At 45.3% G+C, this 13,491-nt stretch overlaps 1 long non-coding RNA gene across 1 annotated transcript; it reads left to right on the top strand.

The window, feature by feature from the left end:
* The first annotated feature begins 8,899 nt into the window (after positions 1-8,899).
* On the top strand, positions 8,900-10,428 carry LOC306642208. The gene is made up of 2 exons (XR_013758424.1): positions 8,900-9,078; positions 9,634-10,428. It is a non-coding gene; the product is annotated as an uncharacterized lncRNA (long non-coding RNA).
* The last annotated feature ends 3,063 nt before the right edge of the window (positions 10,429-13,491 follow it).

Raw genomic sequence — 13,491 nt, forward strand, 5'->3', positions numbered from 1 at the left:
GTTTGCTGTCTCTGGGATATTGATAAACATATCATATCAGTTCAATATGTATAGATGACTGATAGACAAAGGAATAATCGAGACCTGGGGAACGACCACCCAAATACCCACAAGCCAGACCTTTGTAATTTACAGACTACCCCAAACTTGCAAAGTTCTTTGCAGGATGCAAAGAAGAACACTGCCCATTGAACCTCTGCCTGGAGGTTTCCATGGGTACTTTCTTGGTTTGCCTAACAACGGTGCTTTGAGGGGCTGAGGGCATGGCCCGTTGGTAGAGCACTTGCTGAGTATGTGCAAGGACCTGGGTTCGACTCCCAGCGCCACCCCCACATGCACACACACAAACAAATAGATAAATGATTCTGCTGTTGGCCTCACCGTCGAATTGACCTAGAGGCTAAATGAATGCCAATAGTTTTAGGCAACTGTTTGTTGCTGCACCATAAACCCCAGCAGTGGAACCTGCCAACCGTCTTGACCTGCACTTCCACTCTGGGAAGAGAAGCAAGCGACCGGAAGGAAGGGCTTTCCCTTTGCTTGGTCGCTTTGCTGCTGTCCGCCTTTGAAGTCATGCTTCCTTATTTGGGCAGGGTGCTGCCAGTCCCCCTGGCTGGCTTTGGACTTCTTTTCTGGGTTAATGAGAAAACAGCTGAAATGATGATAACAAGGAAAATAAAGATGGGAGGTATGGCAGATGTCAGCATGAGTCCTATTTGCCTGTTCAGCATGGCATGTTTGCGGTCAGATGTTATCTGCATGTCTCCGTGAGGATGTTTTTGGATGAGATTAACATTTAAACGGGTAGGCTGAGTAACGCAGATGGCCCTTCATAACATAGGTGAGTCTCGTCCAAACAGTTGAAGGCCTGAAATACAGTAAAAGACTAGATTTCCCTTAGTGAAAGGGAATTCAGTTTGTAGAAGGCCTTCAGACATGAACTGCAAAGTTTGGACTTGCAGTCTTCCATAAACCCATGAGCCAATTCCCTAAAATCAATCTGTCTGTCTTTCACACACACACACACACACACACACACACACACACACACACACACACACACACAGAGTTAGGTCTGTTTCTCTGAAGAACATCAAACAATACAGATTCTGGTACCAAGAAGTAGGTGTTGTTGTAACAAATACCTTAAAATATAGAAGTGACTTAGGAACCGGATAATGGTTAGAATCTGGAACAGTTTTGAGCTGCATGGTAATAAAACCCTTGAGTACCTTGAAAACACTGTTAGTAGGAATATGGATGTTACAGGTGATTCTGATCAGGCCGTGGGCAGAAATAAGGAGCAGGCTATTGGAGAATGGAGGAAACGAAATCCTTGTTCTAAAGTGGAAAGAGTCTGGACAAATTGTGTCCTAGAGTTTGGTGGAAAGTAAAACCAAAGTGATAAATTTGGATATTTAGCAGAGATTTCCAAGCAAAGTGTTAAAGGGGTGAACTTGTTTCTCCTTGCCAATCATCATAAAATGTAAGGGGGAGAGTCATTTTAGACTGAATCATTAAAGCATCAGAATTTGAAGATTGGGATAATATTTAGCCTATCTGTGTTCCAAAAAAAGTAAGAAAGCTTGTTCTGATTAGAACTCAGGGTACAGCTGAACAGCCCCTTGATTAAAGATCAGCATGAGCATGAGCCACAAATAAAGAAGTTTGGCCCGCTGGGATTAAAGAAAAGAAGGAATGCAAGACACAAAGAAGGAAGACTGGCAGCCTTCTAGGGTTCTATGAGATGGGACAAGGGAAGTGACCTAATTGCAGATGTGCCTCATCATTTAAGAAAAAAAAGTTCCCCGAAGGGGATTCAGTAGCAGAGCACATGCCCAGAGAGATGATCATGTGGGGACATCGTGGGGAGAGGGCTGTAGAGAAGCCTCAGAAGAAACCACACCCACCAACACCATGACCTTGCACTTCCAGCCTCCAGAACTACGAGAAAAGAAATTTCTGTTGTTTAAATTGCCAGTACTTTGTTGTTTTGGTCAGCTTTTTGTCACTGTGACCAGAAGACCTGACAAGAACAACATAGAGGAGGGAAATTTTATTTTCATTCATGGTTTCAGAGGTTTAGTCTGTGCTTGGCTGCTTCCACAGCCCAGTGGAGGAAAGTTGTTCCCCTCATGTCAGGGTCAGGAAGCAAAGGGAAGGTTCTGCTCACTAGGAATAAAATATGAACCCAAAGGCACACCTCCAGCAACCTATCTCCTCCAGCTACACCCTACCTGCCTACAGTTCCCACCCACTTAATCCATATCAGTGGATTAATCCACTGATCAGATTACACCTCTCATAATCTAATCACTTCACCTCTGAACATTCTTGCATTGGCTCACATGAGCTTTTGTGGGACACCCCATACCTAAACTCTAACATTTAGCCTGAATGGACTAGTAAATGTTAGAGCATTATACTCAATGAAGAAATACATCTTCAATGTCATGAATAGTTCAGAGCAGGACAGTTGCTTAACAAAGGTACCGAAGGTCAGGATGTGCTCAGGAGGACAGGGCGTCCTTGGGAATGTGGAGTAGGATTTTGCTGAGCACATGGCCAGCAAACGACCATAGGCCAAGAAGGGTGGGGGGTAGTTCATTGAGTTAGGATCCCTAACCACCAGACAAGGATTTATTCTTCATGCTCTGTGTTCAAGTGAAGCAGTAGGTCTGGAGTCAGGTCTGAAATTTTTATTTATGACAAGTTTACCAGGTGATACCAATGCTCCTGACAAGGTACTGCTGGTCCTGTTCAAACCCACTTGGGATTTTTAGTACCCTAGAAAGGCTGAAAACTGGAGGCTTCCAGGGACAGTAAATTAGCTTCCTGCTTCAGGAGGGAAGCAAAATAAAAACACTCTTGCTTGCCCAAGGGGGTGACATTAGCAGTAATGACAGTGATGACAAGAGGCCCTGTTATCAGCACCCTCCCACCTGCTGTGTGGACTTCACTATGAAGAGCAAGTGAAGTGGACCATGCAAAACTCACTGCTTAGAGACTCTAGCGCAGTGCAGACGAGTTAGTCATAGTCCCAGTGTTTCTGTAAAACGATGTCAAGTGGATGGTGAGTTGATACTATTGGCGTTTAAAAGTTAAAGACTGTAAAAATAAGATCAAATGCAAGGTAAAGATTGTGAACTGTTTTGTATCATATTTACCCTTGAAACAGGAGTCCTTGCCTAAGTGACACTGGAGAGCCACTGGCTAATGGTCAGTGCAAGCCAGAACTTAAAAGAGGAATTTAATCCCTCTCCTGGGATTGAGGCCGACAGTGTTGCTGGCACTGTGATTTCTCATGGTGCTGATTGGATAATGGCAACCAGGGGCTAAAGTCACCAGGGCTCTTGCTGAATGTCTGAAGTTCCTGCCATCTTTAGGGTGGGCTGAACAAAGGCCTGAGGCACCGAAGAGGCAAGAGTCAGAGGTAGGTGTTTGCAGGAGGTGGGAGACACCCACTTTCAGACTCTGTTCTTTGGGAAACAAGAATTTCAAATCACTCGTGGGAAAGAGAGTCCTGCAGGAACCCTCTTCCCCTGCTAGTGGATGACCCCCCACACAAGACCTAGTCTGACTTCACTAGAAGTAACGTCAATGCCTGAGCCGTTACCATGAACATCCAGACATATAGACAAAAGAGCCAGCGAGAGCCAGACACAGGGTGCATGTTGTAATCCCGGCTACTCTGGAGGCTGAGGACGGAGGATTGCAAAGATGGAGGCTGGTCTTGGCAATTTAAGGAGACCCTGTCTCAAAATAAAAAATAGAAAAAGTAGCAGTGGAAGAGGAGGAGTGGAAGGATAGGAAATACTGGGAATTGAAATGAAGAAAACTGTTAAATGCATTTATGAATATGTTAAAATAAACCCCACCATTATGTGTAACTACAAAGCACTACAATTTTTTAAATTAGAATTAAAAAATAAGAGAGGGCTAGGGATGTGGCTCAGTACCAGAGTGCCCCTGGGTTTATTCTCCAACATCACAAAAAAGAAAAAGAGAAAAGAGAAAGAGAGAGGCTTTATTTGGGGATGATTTCTGTGTTGCTAGTTTTACTATAATTTCACCAAGAAATGTGAAAATCTTATCTGTCCATTTTCTCTGTGCAGTACGGCCTATAGTTTCCTAACAGCTGGCTAGTGCTGCTTGCCCTGGGCATGAGGATGACATTTCCCATGGATGGAGCAACAGCATTGCTCACTGATGAGCATGTTGACTTTGGATTTGAGGTCTGACACCAGAGTACTAAATAAGGAAGAAGCAGTGTGGACACAAGAGCAAGAGGGGACTCTGGTGTCCCCTCACAAGACCTGTTTGCTTATCATGGCCAAAGAGGTGCTCACTAGTTCCTGCTATTTTCCTGACAACTGCTGACTGGTTAGACAGAGGGAGAAGCAAAATTTGACAGTGGTTCAGACCTAGTAGCTTATTTTGACAGTTCCTGGACAAAGACATTTGGAAATGAGTTTGATAAGTTAAATGTTGTAATTCTAATACTATATACAGCACTTTACACGTTACATTAACTTTCTCACAAAGTAAGGAGTATTTGCCCTGGCAGAGGACAGGTCTACTCTTTTAAGAGAGGCACTTTTCCTGCATAGACCTCCAGGGAAAGAAATGTTCTCTGTCCCTCCCACCCAGCATCTGGGTCACAGAACATCTGGTAAGTTGTGACAGTGTTTGATTTATTTTGTGGTTGAAGATAGATTTTTTTTTAAAAGTCTCGAGGTGTCTTGGGTAGATTCTCATAAACGTACCAGAATACATCATCTCTGGGTTGTTAACTGATGGAAGGAACAGGTGCGACATTTGATATACGTTAAGAGAGTGTGAACCTTTCATGTTTGAGGAATGGATAAGCTGATACACTCTCATTCACCGTCTCTTGACAGTTAAAAATAAATCTACCACCAAGAGGCTGGAGAGAAAAGCCCCTGACCAAGGGAGGAACCACTAATACATTTCACGTATTTGATTCCTCTACTGGAAACTATAGGAGACTCTGCTTACCAGATGGAAACTGGACAAGAAAAAGAAATGACCAGAATTGTCAAGGAGATGGGGAGTAAGATATTTAAAAAATAAAAAATTCTAACAGTCATTGTTTTAGGTGTTGACATTTTATGAGTGGTTTTAATTTTTTTCTTAATTACTTTCTCTGTTTCTGCAATAAACACATGCTTCATGTTCCGAAAAATGCTATTATAAAGGTATCTATGAGACTCTTCAAGCACACCGTTTCTCAATTTCTTTTTTTTTTTTTTTTTGGGGGGGGGTGCTGGGGATCCCATTTCTCAATTTCTAGTTGTATCCCTGGTGCACCCCAGAGGTCTTGGAATACAGCTGGTGCACTCGCTCGTTTTCACACCCCAGCCAACGCACCGGTGGGTCGGTGGTCTGTGCAGACAGCACCAGAGGCTGGCTGGCATTTGGCAGGTGGTGACATCGGGGGTCCAAGCTTTGTTCGGGCTCTTGGAGTCCCTGTCCATGTGGAAGGTTTGCCCCATGAGTCAGAGCTCTGGCTTCAGTCACACTCAAGGCAAGTTAGCTAATGAGCCCAAGAGAGGGGCGCTAGGCCTGGGCTTGGAAAGGAGTCAACAGCAGGCAGCAGTTTTCAGGATTCCTTCTTGCACGTGGTTTCTCGTCAGGACCTGCAGGAGGAAACCCAGGACTGTGCCTCTGCTTGAACTTGGGAAAGAGGCACCTGGCACCTGCATCCCCACACGCCTCGGGCATTATTTCCCAGATTTCTTCCTGAGCAGGTCTGTCCTCCTCAAGCATTTCCTGTCTCTGAGATAGTCCATCTGATGCTGGCTTTGAGGAGAACAAGAGGACCACAGGTCCTCTCGCTGACCTTCACGTGAGCAGTTAATGGAGGACCAGCCCCCGGGGGTGCATCCGGGGCAGTCTCTTGGGCTGCTTCCTGATCTGCATCCCTTTGTGGACACAAGCGCGACACCTCTGTGCACTGTGCAAATAGTGACCGCAGCTAGGACCCAGGTAACGGCAGCCCCTGGGAGCCAAAGCAGACCCACCCCTGCCTCTGCTCATCCCTCTCAAGTGACACCAAGTGTGAGGCTGGCATCCACTGACTCTGCAGATGAGTAAAGCAGTAAGGCAACTCGGCTCTGCTTCCCGGGAGTATGTACACACTCATATGAAGTGCACACAAGATAGCTTTCAAGTAGGAATTCTGGGAAAAGGTAGAAAACAAAAATAAATGCACACACAGTACATTTGCAGTGCATTCCAGATCTGGGGAACTCCTGATCTGGAATTCAAGGGGTCTATAAAGTCCCTTTTCCCATGGAAGATTACATGTTCACAGGCTCTGAGGATTGGAGTGTGGACGTCTTGGCAGGGCAGGGGGGTCCTTATTCTTTCTGCAATGGTAGGTATCATCATTAACTCCAATTTTATTAAAGAAACTTGGGGTACACAGAAACAAACCACTCACGCAAGGCCTTAGAACTAATTAAGGGGGGGAGTGAAACCCAGTTCAATCCTTTGGCTCCAGAAGAGCTCTGGTCACTAAGTTAGAATACCAGTTAAAAGAATGAACAGGTACGGCAAAGGGCAGACTCTAGGCGTTTCATTTGCTTTCAATCTGTTGAGTGATTCCTGGGCAGAAATACTGTAAGAAGTTAAATAGCCCCAGGAGGCAGAAACAGGAGAAGAGTCATTCACAACATGTTTACAAGCTTGTCCTTAGTGTCTCAGTCCCCCTTCTGCCTCTTTTTCCCCTTTTCCATCCTCAAGGTTCCAGTGACCTATGATACCAATGCTAATCCTTTGATGAAATGTATTCATAGCAGGCAGATCAGTTGTATATTGAGAAACTGTCTCCTGAGAGCAGGAGATGGGGTGGTAGGAGGTGGTAGCCTAAGGCTGTGTCTAAAGGTGAACTTCCTTCAGCAGGTTTGGGTCTGATTTCTGGGAGTGGTTGCAGGGTTTGTGACTGATATACTACAGAGCACAAAGCATCATGCTGTGAGTCAGCTCCTTCTTTGTCTCCAAGAAGCCAAAGCGTGTAGCAGGAAAGAGGCTGCACACTAGTTACCGTAGTGCATGTGCGATCAATGCTAGGATGGCGCATCTGAGGTCCCTAGCTCCTGAAGGACAGGGTAGAGAGATAGCACACCTCTCTACGTTGGTTGGAGGGAGGGGAAGTGTAGACAGATGAGTCAGAATTCTCACTCACAGATGCAGGACTTCCCCTGCAGATTCCAAGTTAAGGAAACAGGGTGTGGGCAGTGCAGGAAACCAATTGCACCAGGACAGGTGGCCCATGTAGAGTGACAGAGGCAAACAGTGAGCAGGAGCCATGTCATGTCTGAGTTATGTGCCAAGACTTTAACTTGCTGGGGGTGGGAGAGACCTGAGGGGCGGAGGCAAGGAGCAAGGCTCCCAGATTTGTTCTGAGCGGGACTGAGTAGGAAGCGAGGCAGAAACCCATTTAAGAGAAGATTATATTAGCCCTGGTCAGCAATGATGCTTGTCTTGGAACATCATTGTCCACAGAAATGTAACTCAAGCATTGTAATTATATGATCTGTTAAGCACCTTAAATAAAAGGCACAAGGGCACATTAATTTTCATGATGTATTTTATTAATCTGACATAATCAAAATATGATCTTTTCAACACGCAACCAACATTAAAGTGATGAACGGGACATTTTAAGGTTTCAATGTGAGGTATGCGTCTGCGCTCCCTGCTCACCAATCATGCCACACGAATGCCAAGTGCTCAGAAGCCCCTGCTGGCCAGCAGTCCAGCCTAGTCTGAGATGGAGGCAATGGGTCTGCAGAATGGAAAGGGACATGGGACACGTTTTGTACCTGTAAAAGCCTCTGTAATCTGTACGACTGTATGTGTAGGCTGATGGACCTAGAGAATTGGGAGACATGTTGACAGTGTTCTTGTGCAGCCAGTGGTGGGAGTTTTAAAATAAAACTTGCCTTGATCCCATCCCAGAAATCTCACCCAGTTGTGCTGGGGTGCAACCTGGGCATCGGGATCTGAAATGCAGGCTATGCTGAGAGACTTCGATCAGGGCCTCCATCCCTGGGGGCCGTCCTGGAGAGAGTCCTGATCTCCCCAACCCGAACCTCCTTTTATGAGCCCTTCCGTCCTTTGCCCATGACCTTTCTACTGAATTCATAGTGTTTTCTCTTGTATTCTGGTATTTAGGTTTATAGTTCACCCCTTGACACATTTTAATTTTCTCTTTAAAAATCTACAGTATAATTATTTTTACTATATAGTTTTTAATGGCATCAGCTATGTAAGTATTAGCAGTCATGCTCTATATTATTATTGTTCTTTATTTTTTGTAGGTGGACACATCCTTTATTTTATTTATTTATATGTGGTGCTGAGGATCGAACCCAGTGCCTCCCCCGTGCTCGATGGGTGCTCTACTGCTGAGTCACAACCCCTTTATTATTTTTAATATCTGGGCTATAACAAGCATCCTATGATCAGATGTGGGGAATGCAGAGTTCCATGGCTGAGGGTCTTCGCTTTGTGGCCCAAATATGATCTTGCTGGGGGCATTTTAAGTAGTGTAGAAAAATCTTAGCAATAAGCACACGTTAGGTAGTTAATGAGCACTGAGTTGGTTCTGTTGGGCTAAGAGCCCTGTGGTTTCTCAGGACTGTTTATTGACTGGCTCTGCTACTGAGTCAACAGGCAGGAAAGGTCAGGGACACACTGCAGAGGTAGGAATTTCTGTTCTGCCTCCACCCGCTTCCGTGTGGTGAAAAGCCATTTGTGCCTGTTGTGGCATTCTTTCCTTCGACTTCCTGGGGCCAGCTCTGCCTGACGCTGGCAGTGCCTTCCGTCTTGCCAATCACCAGGTCCTCTGCCATCACGAGAGGTGTGTCCTGCAACTGTGCTTCTGCTAATAAGCACCTCTCAGAGGACAAGGGGAGAGAGCAGAATGGCATTCCAGGAACCTACCATCAGCAGGGCAGCCCTACAGGGGTCTGGGGTGCTGTTCAGGGCCAAGCAGCAGCCTGGCAGTTTCCTTCCTTCCGACCACAGGGCACGTGCCAGCCTGGAGCGGTATGCTGGGGTTGAGGGATAGCCGGGAAGAGCGGGCTTGTGAATCCTAAACCTGTCCAATTGCCTCAGACTGCTCAGAACCCCTGTGACCTAGTGCCTCTTGGGAAGTTGGCAGTTCTACAGTCTGATTTTCTCAGCAGTGAGCACCGAATGAAACCACAAAAATACGTGGTAAATGTGAGACGGGATATCTGAAGGGTTTCTTAGGTGGTAGAGCTTTTAATAACAGGTTATCCAGATGCAGATTAAATGTTGCTATGATGAAGAGTAGTCTGTCTTTCTTGGTTCCAAGAGGCACGCAGCATTTATCAGATGTATGTTCTAGAATAGTCCAGTGATATTCTAAACTCTGTTGGCTTGTTTTAGGTGGTTGGTGGAGGTCATAACAACAGTGGGTCGGGGAAAGACCCCAGTAGAGATAACTTGGCAGTGTAGGTAACCAGTTTGGCAACTGACTAGGTCCAAACAGATCTTTCCATTCTTTCTGAATCCCGAAGATAGGTCCTTCTGCATTCACTTCAAAATTGGATCTGAAAACAGCTTTTTCTTTTTTAGTTGAAATGTATGGAATGCATTCCCATGGTGATAATTTCGAAGGTTCCAGCAAGGCCGTGGCCTGGCATTGCCTAACCTAGCAGAGTCCAAGGCCACAGGAAAGGCCAAGAAGGGTTAGAGCGCCACAGCCACAACAGCAGCAGCCAAACCTGGGAGGAATTTCTTCTTCCTGTCACTTTCAGCAGGTGACAGGGGTGTCTCTGGAAGCACTCATCACTGCTCTACTGCTGCCTCCCTCAGCAGATGAGCTCCATTTGTCTCTTTGGGTGCACATGACTTTGCAACAAGAACTCCGTCCTCTTAATTGTTGGTGAGATTGTAAATGTTCCTTTTCTGGGAAGAATAAATTGCACTCTGTCCTTCCACAGGGTAAGTCAAGGAGAGATGGACCAGCAGCCAACCCTAGTATTGGTGGAGAAGAATTTGTAACCACTCAAGAACTCCATATAAATCATTCTGGGCCCCAAAAGGATTCACAGTGAAGAAAAGAACAATCCACCTCAGACGGTGCCTTCTATTCATTCCCCTTTTGTGTTAGACTCTTTGGTCTTGCACGATCAACAAATAGAAACGTGTGTATGTGTGTATGCACGTAAAAACTACTTATATAATTGGTTGTTAATATGTTTGTCTCTCCAGACCATGAGTCATGTCTTTCCTGTTTTTTCTTTGGAGAGATAAATATTGACTGACAATCTGACTAAATTAGTAAATCCACTGGTGTATTAGTTTTCTGTTACTACTGTTACCAATTATTACTAACTTGGTTTAAAATAAAATGTATTTATTACCTTACGGTCTTTTATGCTGTAAATCTGAACTAGGTCTCTCAGCGGGGCTGAAGTCAAGGTGTTAGCAGGCTACATTCATCTGGAGGGTGACAAAAGAGTCTGTTTTCTTGCCTTTTCCGGCCTCTAGAGAGATGGACCACAAACTTTGGCTCACAGCCCCCCCACCATCTTCAAAGCTAGCAGTGACAGGTTAGGTCCTTCTCACACTGCCTTGCTGTGATACTGAATCTTCTGCCTCCCTTTCCCAGTGTACAAGGACCCTATGATTATACTGGCCCCTGGATAGTGCAGGAGAGTCTCCCTACCTTAAGTGCAAGCGGTTAGGAACTTTGATTTCATCCGCATCCTTAATCCCCCTTGCCATAATAAAGTAACAAATTCACAGGTTCTGGGGACTTATTATGAATGAACGTCTTCGGGGGGGCCATTATTCTACCTATCACTCAGACCAACAATGCTGGTACATTGTAGGCATGCAATGCATTTCTTTTTATTTATTTATTTATTTATTTATTTTTTTATTGTAAACAAATGGGATACATGTTGCTTCTCTGTACATGGCGTAAAGGCATACCATTTGTGTAATCATAAATTTACATAGAGTAACGTTGTTTGATTCATTCTGTTATTTTGCAATGCATTTCTTAAATGATAGGAGTAAATAGATACAACTTTACTTCTAAGGCCCTCAGTTGCTTGGCCCTTTTTATGTTCAAACTCTATTGAAACTATATATATTGTCTTGTTTAGAATTGTGACACCCTGTAATCCCAGTGGTTCGGGAGGCTGAGGCAGGAAGATCTCGAATTCAAAGCCAGCCTCAGCAACTTGGTGAGGCCCTAAGCAACTCGGCAAGACCGTCTCAATAAAATACAATAAAAGGATTAGGGATGTGGCTCAGTGGTTAAGTGCCCCTGGCACAATCCCCAGTACTAAAAAACAGTAACAACAATAACAACAACAACAAAAAACAAAAAACCAAAAAACAAAAAACATTGTGTCACTTTCTACCTGTATTTAAAGCATCATTTTTCCTCACCTTCTAAATTAAAGCAATAGAACAGTTACTGGCATTTCCAATTATACGGCTTCCTACGTAATAGAGATTTCGGTTTACTGGCGTTCTTTGCAGCAGCCTGGCAGCATGACAAGACATCATGAAGCTTGTCTTAGCCTGATGCTGCAGCAGGCAGAAGGAAGACCGTGCCTGTGGGGCAGGGGGGATCCTGTCTACTTCCTTCAGCATCTGAGGGCGTTCCCGGCTTGGGAGCTGATGCTGGCCTGGGTCTGTTAATGACTTTCATAGGTGGGACCGTCTGCGTGGTGACTCCTGTCGGGTGCAGTGGCCAGGGAGTGCTGTTTCTGATTTAGGTCCACTCTAGAAGTTGCTCCTACTACTGGACTGAGTGGACCATGAAACGGCTGCTGCAGCACAGGCAGAATGCAGATCATGGGACTCGAAGTGCTTGGAGTGGAGAAAAACACCTGGAAGCTACACAAGTGGAAAAAGCGTGGAGTTTTGATTTGGGTTTTTTTTTTTTTTTTTTTCCTGAAATAATGAATCAAAGGCAGGTATTCTGCAGAGCCTATTGGAGGGAAGGAAAGCTGTTTTAGGACTTCCATGTAAAAAGGCTGCAATTAAGGTGTGCTCTGAACACTGGCAGCATTTCTCTTTCAGTAGGAGCCCAGGTAAAAGCTTCTGGTTTTGGAAGAGAACTACAAATGACGGTTGGAAAAGGACTGGAAAATGGGGACAATGCAAGGGAAAAAACAAAGGGAAATTAAAATTGAGCCCCAGTGCTATGAGTCGATGCTGATGAGGCATTTTTTATGCACCAGGAACCATGGAGGTACTTTATTTAATTATAGCTGATTTAATTATTGTAATCCTAACAGCAACACGATGATTAAATGAGAAATACCATCTAGATATGAGGAAACTGATGCCCGGAGAGGTTAGATCACTTACCACAGGCCACACAGCCAGGCTGTCACACAGTAGTATGAAATCACCATACACATGGTCACTTTCCAAGATGGCCATGGAAGGCTTGGGTGCTCACACAAAGACGAGGGGGCTTTGTTCGTTTGTTTGGGGGAGGTGTCAAGTCAGAAGGATTGTTTCTATGAATCTCTTGAGATTGTTTGCAAAAATGTATGGAAATAAGCCTGTACTCGTTGTTGTGGGACAGTCTGTAGCTTCAGTTAGATTCACAAAGGGGTCAGATAAAAAGAGTTGGTGCAGTGCCTATTGTCCCAGCTATTTGGGAGACGGAGGCAGGAGTTCGAGGCCAGCCTGAGCACAGTGAGACCCTGGCTCAAAAGGTGAGGAGGGATATGAAAAGCTAAAGAAAGACAAAGAGATCAAAGTAGTCACAGCATCAGTTAGTGTATTGAGAAGGGGGTAGAGACTGTCAAGAGGTCATGACACGCTGTTTCTATAATAGCTCTTGGTTCCTATGAAGACCAGTTATTGAGAGTAGCCAATATTCTGCATCTAGATCTCATTCCCACCAAAAGGCGGAAACCAGTAGCTGGCAACAAAGATGCAGTCACTGGGGGCTGCCTCCTTCTTCTCTCTCCAAGGCCATCGATGCTGCCTGGAGAGTCGTGGTGCTAAGGACACTTGACCGCTCTGGCTGAGGCTTTGTTTTGAGGACTCTCTACTGTGGCCATGGCGACAAGTCAAATACGCTATTGAGAGCTGCTCTGTTAAGTTGACGTCTAAGCACTGAATTTCCTCATTGAGTCAGCGGCTGTCACCAACAGTGATGCTGTTGTCAGGACCGGAAGGTTGCACAGCACTGACAGTCACAGAGGAGCCCGGTGAGTGACAGCCTGAGTGCAAACGCCCATGTGCCTGGTCATTGGTGTTCCCACCATGGAGCGAAGGCTCCTTTCTCCCAGGTGGCACAAGAAAAGTCCTGGCTTCAAGAACTTCATAGTTCCGTGATGGGAAAGTAAAGCTGACGACAGTCCAACCCAGGAGGGCTTTCACAGAAACAGGCCCAGAGGCTGAGGAGAGGACCTTAGCTGACTTGTGGGCCCAGGGCAGGGGTGGGGATTA

Source organism: Sciurus vulgaris (genome assembly GCF_902686455.1).
Source record: "Sciurus vulgaris genome assembly, chromosome: 12".
In the NCBI taxonomy this organism is placed as follows: Eukaryota; Metazoa; Chordata; class Mammalia; order Rodentia; family Sciuridae; genus Sciurus; species Sciurus vulgaris.